Consider the following 14,318-nt stretch of genomic DNA (forward strand, 5'->3'; position numbering starts at 1 on the left):
TTGTTTTAGACATCTAAATAGCCTCCCTAATAAAATTTCCTTCTTGTGCTTTGTAGGGTTGTCATGACCATGGTGATGTCCCTGTGGTGCCACATTTTCTCCATCTGTGCATCACCTATATGGCGCATTCTACTGAATTAGTTCAAACTGCAGTACCACAGCAAAAAACTGTTTTTTTTTGTTCCCACCAGCCACCCCCCCTCTTCGGAGGACTATTAGGACTTTGTTATTTATTTTGTAATATTGTAAAATATTACATACGCACGTAGACACAGTCATAGGTGGGGGGAAGAGAAACGAACAAACAAACAAAAAAAATTATAGTAATACAAATCAAAGAGCAAAAAAAAATAAAGAAAAGGAGAAGAAAGAAAAGAAAGGAAAAAAAAGACAAACACTTGTAGGTACACCATATTTTTAGTAATTTGACTTGATTAATAGCATTGACCTTTGCTAGCTTTGTGTGTTTGTGTGTGTGTGAATGTGTGTGTGTGTGTGTATGTATATGTATGTATTCCAATGTGTGATCATATAGGGGTTTCTAGTTTGTAGGATGGCTCTTGGGGGGTTAAATCTTGTGACTAGGAGTTTTGGAGGTTACTGTAGGGCTTTGCAGGGCTTTTATCAGGAGTGTCCAGACTGGTTCTGGGTTATTGTTTTGTTATTGATGGATTCAGAGAGTTTTTCCATCGATATATAATCCATTGATTGGTTTTTCCAGTGGTTAATGCTAATGTTATGTTTTGTTTTCCAGTTCATGAGTATGGTTTTCTTGTCAATGGTTAGCGTTATGAGAAGCATTCTATTATTTTCTTTTGTCATATTGGTTGTTGATATGTCACCTAGTAGGCAGAGTGATGGTGATGGTTGGATGTGACTGACAAAGGCATGGGATAGGACAGTGATGATTTCTTGCCAAAACTGATGAATGGGTGTGCAGTGCCACATGGCATGGATATAGCTGTCATTTGTGTTTTGGGTGCATTTTGTACAGATTGCTGTGTTTGTGAATCCCATTTTAAACATTTTGTGTGTGGTGTAGTGCACTCTGTGGATGATTTTATACTGATAAGTTGTAAGTTGGTGCTCTTGATCATGTGGTGGTTATTATTGCATGTCTGAATCCAGAAATCTGCATCAGGAGCCAATGGTAAGTCTTCCTCCCATTGTCTGATTGGCATAGTAATTGTGAGGTTTGATTTAGCTATTATTTGATATATTTTGGATAGTAGTTTTTTTTTTTGTAGTGGTGATGTTAATAAATTCTGAGATTGGAATCGGTAAGTCTAGTGTTTTTGAGTTGATTTTTGGACATATTACTGATCTTAGTTGTTGGTATTGTAAAAACTGAGTGCTCCTGATATTATATTTCCGCATAAGTTGTGGGAGTGACATAAAGTTATTGTTGTGATAAATATGTTTAAGATATGTGATGCCTTTTTCCATTCAGGTGGAGAAGTTTAATGTTTTTTTATTGATGATAAAGTCTGGGTTATACCAGATGGAAGTGTAGATAGTTGGTGTGAGGACTGAATTTGTTATCTTGTGGAGTGACCACCAAGCTGTCAGAGTTGTTGCCACTGTTATAATGTTAAAGCATGAATGTTTTTTAATTGACTGACTGATAAATGGTAAATCAGATATTTGGATGTCTTTGCATAGTGCCTGTTCTATACTGATCCATGATCTGTCTGTTATGTTAGGGTTTTTCCATTTAAGTATGTATTGGAGCTGATTTGCAAGGAAATAATGGAAGTAGTTTGGGGCTTCTAGGCCGCCGTGAGACTTTGTGTTTTGTAATGTGGAGAGTTTAATTCTGGGTTGTTTATTTTTCCAATAAAATCTAGTTATTGTAGTGTCCAAAGTTTAGAACCAAACAGGTGGGGGTTGAATGGGGATCATTGAAAATAAGTAGTTCATTTTAGGTAATACTGTCCTTTTGATTGTTGCTATTCTACCAAGAAGGGAGAGGGGAAGGTTTGTCCAGAGTTGAAGGTCATCAGTTATTGTTTTGGTTAATGGATTAAAGTTAGGTTTAAACAACTCTGGCAGCTTGGGGGAAATTGTAATACCCAGATATGTGATGTAATTAGTGCATACAGGGATGGGTAGTGTTTTAGTTTTATCATTAAGCTTTTTCATATTTAATGGAAGGATTATGGATTTTGACCAATTGATGGAATATTCTGAGATTTATGAATAAGTTTTGATAGTTTCAATAGTTTCTGTTATTTATGGGTTCGGGTTTTGTAAGAAAAGCAAGATTTCATCAGCATATAGGCTAATTTTGTGTTCCACGTTAGGTGTATATATTCCTTTTATATTTGTGTTTTGATGTATTGTGGCTGATGGCTGTGATTGGCTGTGATATTACCCCGTTAGTATTGACTATGGCTTTGGGTGAGGTGTAGAATATCTGGATCCAATTAATAAATGATTCTCCAAATCCCATCTTATGTAGTGTGGTAAATAGGAATTTCCAGTTTACTCTGTCAAAAGCTGTCAAAAGTGTTATGATTGCTGTTGGTATTTTTTGTTGAGAGGAGTAGTCAATTAGATTTAACATTCTGCGCATATTGGTAGTTGAATAACGGTCTTTGATGAAGCCTGTTTGGTCGAGATGTATTAAATCATGGATTACTGTTTCGATTCTGTTGGCTAGTGCTTTACTGAAAATTTTTGTGTCTGAATTCATGAGTGATAGTGGTCTATAGCTAGAGGGTAAAATAGGGTCTTTGGTTTGAGGTGAAGGGAGATGGTTGCAGTATTCATGTTAGCTGGTAATATCATGTTTTGTTTAATTTATGATATCATTCTGTGAAAAAGTGGGGCTAAGATTGGCCAGAAATGTTTATAAAACTCGGCAGGGAATCCATCCGGGCCGGGAGCTTTATTGTTAAGCATGTGATTTAGGGCATTATAGAATTCTTCTTGCGATATTGGTTCGTCAAGTGTTTGTTTTTGCTCGTCGGTTAATTTTGGTAGATTGATATAATTCAGGAATTTATTAATGTCTTCTAATTTAGGTTCTTGATCTGTTGAATATACCTGTTCAAAAAAAAAAACTCGGAAAGTCTTGTTTATTTCTTCAGGTGTATGTACAATTTCTCCTGCTGAGTTTTTTATAACTGGAATTATTGTTTTTTCTTTATTTCGCTTAATGAGATTTGCCAAGTACTTTCCTGAGAATCCCAGAAAGGCTGAATATTTCAGAAGTAAAGATGGGCAGCAATTCACCACTCTGTGAAAGACTGTGTTGGGAAATAGTGCAAAAATTCAAGAACGACATTTCTGAACATAAAGTACAAGAGCTTGGGGATTTCATCACCTATGGTACATAATATCAGTAAAAGATTCAGAGAATCTTTCACATTCTCCATGTATTATAACAGAATGGCACTGCAGTTAAAGAGTCCAGGTGCTAAACTGGCCAGACCTGTCACCCACTGAAAACATTTGGCGCAATATGAAATGAAAAATATGACAAAGGACGAACTGTTGAACATTTTACTTTCAAAACTACAGTAATTGGTCTTCTCAGTTGCCAAACGCCTTAAGAGTGTCCATAAAAGAAGAGGTAATGCAACCATAAAAAACATACTCCTGTCTGAACCTTCTTAGAACCTGTTGCTTGCATCAAATTCAAAATGAGCATATATTAAAAAAAAAAAAAGTTCTATGAAATATAGTGTTTAAATGATTTGCACATCATTACATTCTGTTTTTATTTACATTTTGCACAGCGTTCCAGCCTTTTTGGAGGGGTTGTATACAAAATCATCACTTATGGGCTACTGTCTATTGGGAGGTGGCTGTCTCAAACCCTTACTCCAAAATTTCAAGTTGTGAAAACAATACTTACATATTTTGCATCTTTTTCATCTTTTAAAGTGAAGTTGAAAAATTCATTAAGTTTAAATTTTAAACCGAAAAACTTTATTTGGACATTTCTGTCCCACGTTTTCATATCAATACCGAAACACAAAGAGTTTAAGTCCATAGATGGAGCCTAATTTTAGCCACATCCCTGCATTTTAGAGCAGGAAGTGAGGCTGCATCCTTGTCCCTCATAGCCACATGGTGAGCAGTTCGATGCCATTGTTTTGAAGTAAATGTGTCCCAAATGTGTAAATCAGTGTGGAACATTAAGAATTAACACTACAGAAACACAGATTTTCTGCAGTTAGCAGAGGTGAGAACAAGTCACTAAGTAGCAAGTAAGTCTCAAGTCTTCATACTCAAGTCCCGAGTCAAGGAAATGTCGTGTCCCAATTCAGGTTCCGAGTCAGTCAAGTATGTATCTTTGCAGACCGGAGACCAGCAAGGGGGGAGGGACTTACACCGCAAGTGGGTGGATACCAGCAAGTGGGAGGTTTTTGTGCCACTATAGAGCTTTTTACCGAAACAGCCAAAACCATAGAATTTCTTTATGTGGAAACAAGCATTGCTGAAGGAAGCAGCTACGAAGATTTCATTGCACATCCGTTAAGGCACTGTAGTGTCTGTTTTAAAATTGTCTGTTACTTTATAAATAGTAAAAAAGCAGAATACATGTCTTTTCTCACCATGTGGGCTCTGTCATTTTTAATAGTAAATTATTTTGTTTGCAGTAACATTTGTGTGCTTTGTAAAAGCAAAATTTATTGTAGATGGGTATATCTGAGTAGAGGTTAATTTATTAAGTTTGATGTTTGCACTGGTATGTATTAGGTCTACCTACGTTGCACATGCATCTGACTTAGAAACACCTACCAACATATCACAAATGTCTTAACTGGAAAATGCTACACTAATATAAATAATCATTACTATATTTGTAAAGAATTTGATATTAATACTTCTAAACATGTGAGAACCTATTGTCTTTTTTTTCTACCCCTCAACAAAAGGAAGTTCACTTTGAATCCTCAGTGATATTTACTCATGGTGAGGGGCATTTCAAGTGGTCAGAATATATTCAAATGTTTACCCTCATTATTTTCCATAATAATTTTCATTGATCTCACCACATACAATGATAATGTTTATTCAAAATCACATGAAAACACTCAATAGTCTTATGTAGTTTTTAAATGTACAACAATGTTAATGCTAAAAACAAAAACAGAAATTATGTGGACATGCAAGCCTCTGTATTTGTAAAAAAAACAAAACAAAAAAACAATACAATTACTCAGTCACTAGAAATAGTAATATACAACAAAGCACCTGCTTTAAATATAAAGATGTGGTAATTGCAGACATAAGAGACCAACAAATCTGTGAGTTAAAAAAATAACTTGTGGAAATTAATATTATTTCTTCAGTTGTTTATCGACATTTAAAGAACAGTCTGAAACAAAAGCTCAGGCAGTGCGTGGTGAGGGGCACTGCAGTCCAGTGTCCATAACTCAGGCAGTCCGTGGCAAGGGGCACTGTGTAACAGTGAACATTGCGTTGATCCAGAGCTTCTGCTCGTCAAGGCAGGCTTGCAAAAACAGCTCCATATCCTCTCTGTATTCAAAAATAAAGGATTCTTTGGCCTCTGGGCCATCTCCTTTCAAGACTTCACTGAGGGCTTTCTGTCGGACCTCCTCTGTCATACACAAAAATCTTGGCTCAATCACATGCCGATGGAACAGTGTCCGATTTCTGACTTTCTGTTGGAGTGGGCTGTGACAGGTTTACCTGATCTTGAGCTGAGATGGGCTGTGACAGGTTTACCTGATCTTGAGCTGAGATTGGCTGTGACAGGTTTACCTGATCTTGTGCTGAGATGGGCTGTGACAGGTTTACCTGATCTTGTGCTGAGATGGGCTGTGGCAGGTTTCCCTGATCTTGTGCTGGAGTGGGCTATGGCAGGTTTCCCTGATCTTGAGATAAGGTGGGTTGGGACAGGATTGCCTGTGGCAGGTCCTTACATTCTTTGACTGGTGTAGATTGTTGCAAGTCCCTCTGTTCTTGTTTAAGGATGCGTTTTGTGAAGTCTGTTATTCTTATAACTGTTTGGCCACAGCTATGACAATGGTAGTGTGACTTTTCACGGCAGGCAAGGTGATATTTGAAGATTCTGAATTCTAAAATGAGTAACGCAGAAAGTGTCAACAATCATACAACTTTCTAATGTAAGCATTTAACTAGACAATAAACAATCTATGATAAATATATCAGACAACTGAATAATCATTTAGTTGTGTAATATAAATGTTTAAATCTTTAATTCGCATAAGTAAGTAATTTACTTACGCCCATGAAAAACCACCCAGGACATGTGAGACTGAAGTCACTTTTTGGACACAGACGGCAGTGAAAGTTGCTGGTCACTGGTATGCCACTGCAAGTCACTGGTATGCCTCAATGGTCTCAGACAAGTGTTGCACGGAGCAATGAACCTGAAAATGACAATTAAAGAATATACCTAGAGCTAAAATCTTACACTGGGGTGCAGCCAGCAATGCATATCATCATGTTGACTAATATGGTCACTGTTCTGAGACATTACAAGCTTTTCTTTAGTAGTTATGTAGCTAAAGTATTCGTAATTGGTGTGGTGTTTTACACCTGCCATTAAAACTTGTCTTTAATGGGGTCGGTAATAACTAATGCATGTTTACACCTGGCATGGAGGCATGCAATTAAAAAGATAGTCAATGATTTATTTAGATACAAGACATGCTCACGTCTGCTTTTAGTTTTTTGTTAGTACACAGACAAACAGCTTAAATGGCTTTTTAATAAACTCAACATGGAACTTGCTTTACCATATCTAGCTAAATGAGCAAATGGCTATATTCCACTGAGAGTGTTGTTGTAATTAATTTGCTAACATTAATCTATGGTTATCTGCTTGCGTCCGTCAACTTTTGACATGGCTTTTAATGAGAAATTACCCGATGACCCGAACTGGAGACACTTCCCAAAGCTGACAACATGAAAAAAATCTTAAAACTAACTTTAGCTACGTTCTATCATGCAAGCCTGCGAAATTAGCTGGCCAGCTACACTAGCTACAGGTTAACATTACCACTAACCTAATATTAACACACACAGCTAACACATAAAAAACGAAATACTGATTGTACATTACACACTGTATACACAGGTGACATAAAAAGTATTTTAGCTGTGTAGTCATAAGTCTTGCCTGTGTGCAATTTTACTTGCTACTTATGGTCAACAATTGACATTTTAACACAGGACGAACGAAAACACATTGAACATGCTGAAAATAGCCGTAATCTGCGATGTGCTAATGCATTGGCATGCCCCTTGGTGTAATGTCCAGCCCACTTGGAGCCAGTCCTGCGTATTTGGAGCTGTACCGCCCATTTGAACCTAGCTCCAGTCTGCAGTGATACCCATCAGTATAGGCGACCCTTAAGTCGAGTCCCAAGTCAGTAGTCCTAATCTTCAAGTCCTACACAAGTCAGTCTGCATTCTTCAGCTAATTTAAGGCCACAACACTGAATAATGGTAACAGTACATTAGCAGTGTATGGCTATATATTAATTTTTTATTATTATTATTTTACCCTTCAACTAAAATACAAAATTTAGACGACAACAGAAACCAAAATGACCAACCTGAACAAAGTTTACAGAAAAGAGCAAAGTGATGGTGAACGTACGAAGCTTAAGTTGCCAAATTCTTACTTGAATTTTCCGTTCCACAGTCAGGCACTGAAATGTAAATGTGTTTCCAGCTTATGGAGGCGAATTTGAGCGCTAACACTCTCTTGTCTTCTGATATAAAATAAGCTGAGAATCAGCACAGTAACAGACATTTGATGAGGTTGCTGTTTATTCAATTTACAGAAGGAAACAAATCAATAAACATGAAAAATAATCAACTGTGTGGAGTCCCGTCTGTAGTCAGACTCTGTTTCTTCCACTTTGAATCTTTCCAAGTCATTCTGGGTCATGACGCTCAAGTCTGAGCCAGAGTCCAAGTCACTGGTGTTCAAGTAAAAGTTGAGTCCTTTCTTGAAAGAAAGTCATTCTTGATTTTCTTGAGTCAAGTCTAAAGTCATCAAATGTGACTTGAGTCAGACTCATATGATTCAAGTCCGCACCTCTGGCAGTTAGGTAAACTTTTTTTAATAAAAATATTATGATTTTATGTGTGTACAACTGTTTAAAGCTGTGCTTCCTAGTCATGTAATGGCTAGTGTTTGTGAATTCTGCTCAGCATCAGTAAAAACTGTCACTACTAAATTATTTGGTAATGTTTTCATAGTGTTATGATTATTAGTGCCAAAAGGAAAAGGCCAATGTTTTGTTTTGATAAAAATAAACATAATAAAGTTACAGAGTCACTCAAAAGGATTTTAATCTAAAGTGCAAGTCAGTTTAAACACATCGTAACATGATCATTGAGAATATCTAAAGAGTGACTTTTTTTTACTGTGGAAACTAATCCTCTTGAATAGTTTATAAAATGAGATCCATAATTTTATTTTTTTTTTTTTCGTTTGAATGAATCTATTTCTTTCAAGTTTTACTGCTACCCTCTTAAAATCCCATGTTTTTTATATTCTAAGGCTTTTTATTGAGTAATTACATGGACTAGAAAGGATCTTGGCTGGGTTAGTCGCTCTCTCCATGGCAACCATAGAGCCAGAACTGGAGCCATCCTCTGCAATGTCCATTATGACATCATTCCATTCCTTTATAGCATCATTCCCAAATTTGCATATAGAACACAGCAGAAGTGAATCTAACAACACTTTTCTCATTCAGTGTCTTATTTGACTGACTTTCACCTGTGAAATTTGATTCTACGTGTTGAAGCACCTTTGTAAGGACCATGTCTGTGTATTTTCTGCGTTCCAGGAAAACAAAGAGTGAGTTTTGCCTGAAGGGTTTTTATCTCACACGATAATTACTTAAAAAAATTCTCAGTAATGAACTTTCTACAATAATTAAAAAACTTATTACAGAAGATGAAGCATAGCAATGTTTATGTAGTTGGACGATTCATTAAAGAATGGAAAAGCTCTGAAATATTTACTTTAAGTGGTTTAAACTTTATAATGAAGAGGTAAATTTAAGAAATGAGTCATGAATCAGATTTTATTCTGTTATAAGTCAGGAGCCTAAATGTGCTCATGTTTTACAGCTGTGAGACAATTAAAAAAATCTATTTTTCTTTGTTTCAAGCTGTTTTAATACATGAATGAGGCAATCTGCCAAAAGGCAGATACAGGTTCTGTAGTTAAGAGACATAACTAGAGCTCATGGATAGCTAGAGTCAAAAATTCAAATGGCCTTTTACTGTACATAATGTTCTACATAACCATGCAGCCTATGACTGAAACACAAACGCTTTTTCTTGGGCATTTAATATGTTTTGAAAGTAGAAGCCATAATGTGTGAAGGCAGATTTTCAGATCTTTTTGCTTTGCAGGGGCAAATTCAGACGACATAGAGCCCCAAGTGGACCACAGCGGTCATGACTGCACCTGCCTCGGCCCGAGAGGAAAGAGGAAGAAGAGCAGCAGCAGGCCGTCCCAAAGAAAGAGACAGAGAGTGGAGGCGGAGGAGACAGAAAAAGAAGAGCAGCAGGTTGTAACAACCACTGCAAATAGTGAGGAAGGGCAGCGGAGCTCTTGTGAGTCATCCAGTGTGTCCAGTGATGATGTTTCATCTGAAGGACAGAGTGAGACAGATCGCAAACCCGAGGAGTCACAGAGTGACCACAAGTCACAGAGTGACCACAGGGACAGCAGGGACAAAGAACTTGACAATCACAAAATATTGAAGGGTGTGTAACATGACATTAGAACCACACACAGGCACACACACACACACACACACACACATACACACACAGTGCATCCATTGATTAGTTAACTTTCTATTGTCCTTGCAGAGGAGCTGGATCGTAAGTATGTGCAGCAGGACCGTCTGGGTGAGGGAGGATTCGGCTCAGTGTACGCCGGCTACCGCAGAGACGACCTGCTACCTGTAACTAACACACACACACTTCTACAACTTCTGCAGCTGTTGTATAGATGCTTGTGAGATGGAGAAAAAAACAAAGACCACTTGTTAATACTGTGACAGTAAAAATAGTGTTTAGTTACTGATTTAAAAGCATTCACCACATAACAGTAATGTGTTTAATCCAACTTTTCTTTATCTTGCAGGTGGCTATTAAACACATCCCCAAAAACAAAGTGAAACGCACCAATGTGGTAAGCATACGCGCGCACACAAACACACACACACACATACACACACAAAAAAACATTACCACATTACCAAACTAAAAAGCATTTCCAAATGAAGAATTGTTAAACCAAACATTTTGTTAGCATTAAATCTAGAACCATTGTTACTATGGCGAGTGAGTTTGCAGCCAACTAGTGCTGGAGTCACCAGTCAACAAGGGATCCCCCAAATAGCAGGGGGTATTTCACACACATGCCTGCTTACCTACTGTAGGAGCAACACAATAGTCTTGAGAGTGAGATCTTTTGGTTTAAAGACTAGACTGTAGACTAAAGACTGTATGACATATTTGAGTAATGCATACTGGGTATTGTAGTGATATCACATCAATAGATACAAGGAAACAATATTTTGGAACCAATGAGGGATTCAGTGCTGAACTGCAGAATATTACATAGCATGATAACAAATTCCACACTAAACTGTAAAAGTCTCTAACTGAACACCTGCAAGGTGGATCTACAAGACAGAAGTTTTGTTGAGGTCTGAAGGAGGACTATGTGTAATAATGTGTTCTGTTATAGATCTTGGATGGAGAACAGAAAGAATACCCACTGGAAGTGGTGCTGTTGGCAATGGTGGGGGAAGATGATGCCGGACAGACACAAGGCGCTTCTGTGGTGATGCTGGACTGGTATGAGCTGCAGGATGAGCTGGTGATTGTGATGGAGCGGCCAGTGCCCTCAAAGGACCTGCTAGACTACGTCAAAGAAAGTGGAGGTTACTTACGAGAAGAGAAAGCAAAGGTGATGATGCTCCTGAAAGACACTCCCTTGCCTACTGAGCCTGGTTTTAATTTAAGCTACACCAATGAAAATAAGAATCTGTATTATTTCTATTTGTAGTTATATTGCTTTAGTTATCATCAACTTTAATAAAGAAAACCTGCACTTCCATTCTGCCTCCAACATTATACACGGGTTTCTGACACACAGTTATCTATAAAACCGGACAAAAGTACAGGCAAAATTCAGTTTTCAGGATGGCTCCTCCTAGTGTTCATAGCTTTGAAATGTACTTTTGTCTATTTTAATAGATAGCAGTTTGTTATACAGTGTCAGAAACATCATAAGCAAGTCTGGCGTACAAGCATATCGAACTGAACCAAGCTATGAATTTTTTGATGACCTTCTAACAAAAACGTGCTGCTTTTATTGTATTAACTCCATCCTCTTTCATACTGTAGGTAATCCTGAGGCAGCTAGTGGAGGGTATGATCGACATCCACTCTAAAGAGGTCCTGCACCGAGACATTAAGCCAGACAACATTCTGATACACATGGACCCTGAGGGTCTGCATGTGCGTGTTGTGGACTTCGGCTGTGGCGCCTACTTGCAGGAAGACCCCTACACCTACTTTTGGGGTATGGATTCACAGTAAACACTGACAAAACTGTATTTTAGGTATATTCTTCAACACTCAGCTTCATGTTCATCAACTGCCATCTTTGGTTTGAAGAGTTTGTCTACATAATGATTTTATGAACATAATGACACATAATGATTTATAACGATTATAACTTATACAACATATGTTTAAACATTATCATTGGATATCAGCCTCCAAACGGAATTTTTCAATGTATTCAATTTTTCAAGTATTTTTGACCAAAAAAAGTGATTATATGATGATAATTTTCTGTTATTATCTATTTATAACAAATGTTTTGTCACTTTGTCTGCCTTCAGCTTTGATCATCATTTATAGAAGTGTATTTTAGAATTTTGAAAGTTTGTACAGCTTGCTAGTTATATGAAACATGAAATTACACAGGGTTATCATATTAGACTTACCATATAAAACTGATTTTATGTAGTACAAAGAACTCTTATATACTCCAAAGAAGCCTTTTACTCTACAAGAGCCTTTATATGCTCCAAAGACGCCTTTATGGCTCCTGTATTATTGAAAAGGTTGATTGTGAAGTTTTGAACAGTAGTGTTTATAGTAAAGTCCACACGTGTCCACTCACTGTCATTGTTGTATTTTAAAGGAACGGCTGAATACGCTCCTCCTGAGTGGTTCCTCCAGAGGTCCTACCAGGCCGAGCCGTGCACAGTGTGGCAGATTGGAGTTGTGCTGTTCTTCATGCTGATTGGACAGCACCTCTTCAACACCTCTGAAGAAATCATTAGTAAGGAGCCCTACATACGATACCCGCTGTCCAAAGGTGAGTGTGGACACACAGTTGTCTGCAAAGCGTTCTCTGTGCATTTATTGTCCAAACGTCTGTGTGTGCGTTAGGGGTGGGAATCTCTAGGCACCTCACGATTCAATTCAATTATGATTCAGAGGGCTGCGATGCGATTATAACAATTATCGATGCATCTTGATGCAACCTTTTTTTCTATACAGGATTTCTTTTTTTTCTCACTGTGTGAGGACTTGGTAATGTTAAAGCAAAGTATTTGTAATGATCCATAATGAATTTATTTCCAATATCGTTTCTTAATAAAACAAACAGAAGTGATGTGGCAAGTGAACTGGAAGACTCTCCTTGACTGCGCTTCTTTGGAGCACATGAGATGCAGGCTGCCACTCATCTGCGCAGTAACAGTGAAATTAGATTCTATGGCAGTGGCTGTCCATGCAGCAGATTACAGCTATCCTAAGCGTTTTCCTGAGTTTGTAATTCACCTCCGAGTTTGACATCGCTTGCTCGATAGTGCTCTGGTTGGCAGCAAGTACAACCGGATGGGAAACCGGTGGAAACATGGTTTCTCATGTTTGTCGTTTCCAAAATATTTTAGTTTAGTGTGACACAATTTGCATATAGTGTGGCTCTTGTCCAGGTCCTTTTTCCCCTTCAACTTCATAGGAGCCAATTGCTTCCATACGCTAGTTCAGCAACATGTGGATCTTTTACTGTCCTGATAAAAATAATCCTCCTTTGCAGTAAAATAAAGCTCTGCTGATCGTTCTAACGCTGTTTTAACAATAGATGGTATTAAACGCTGCTAATTCACCACCCTATAACCCTGCAGGCTGGCGTGCAGACTGCAAGTCACATAGCTACGCACAGTCTCGCCTCGCTAGTAGCTAACGAAAAGACAAAAAGACAGATTTAAGATTCTGAGACAAATGGACTTATTCGCATTTATAAGCAGCGCAGTTGGTCTCCTGGTACATTCAATCTGCAACAAGAGACTGTCAAACGCTAAAAAGTCGCAAAGCTGAAGTCAGCTTCTCTTTCGAATTGTCCCATTCCACCTTAAATGGTGCTGCATTTACATTCTGGCGCCTCAGGCACCATTTAAGGTGGAACGGGACAATTCTAAAAAGAAGCTGGCGAATGAGAAGCGACTTCAGCTTTGTAAAACAGTCGAACATTGAGAAACATTTTATAAGAAACTGATCTATTTTTGAAGAAAACTTTTCTGGCGGAGAAGGGAGGAAAGCGGCTATAGCTAAAGCTTAAAGCAGAGCGAAGTAAGTCATTTTTTTAGTCTATACTAGGACATTAGCACATACTGAGACATACTGGATATTAAATGTTGTGGCTCCCAAGGTGGTTTGATTTTTGTTGAAAGGACAAAATGTCTCTTCTTAACATTTGGGTTGTCGACTCCTGATCACAATCCTGACCTAACCCGGCTTTTAAATGCAGAGGGTGCCGGTCAGATTTCTCACTCATCCATGTGTGTTTTGTTATGTGCACCTCACAGAGTGTCCGGACGCTGCACTTGCGCACTTCTAGGTTCCGCCTTTTGCATAGCATCAATATTACGTTATACAATAAATATTTAGAAAATCGATTTTTAACATTTGTGAATCGATTTAGAATCATCCACGTCTGCATCGCGATGCATCTAAGAATCGATTTTTTCCCGCACCCCTAGTGTGTGTGTTCACATACATCTACAAAGATACACAACCTTTTAAAAATTTGGAATTACTTGCACTATTAACATTTTTCATCATTTTATGCATAATATAAACTCATACTGTGGATTTAAATCTTTTAAATCATTTCATATTTTAAGAATTATTTAAACAAGAAATTATTAAATGATAAATAATATACTGTAATTTTCTGTTTATAGTCATTTCTACAGTGTTTACAAAATATCATTTAATATGTAGTTTACAACATTTTAGTAATTCCA

This window comes from Colossoma macropomum, unplaced genomic scaffold (assembly GCF_904425465.1).
Source record: "Colossoma macropomum unplaced genomic scaffold, Colossoma_macropomum, whole genome shotgun sequence".
NCBI classification, from domain to species: domain Eukaryota; kingdom Metazoa; phylum Chordata; class Actinopteri; order Characiformes; family Serrasalmidae; genus Colossoma; species Colossoma macropomum.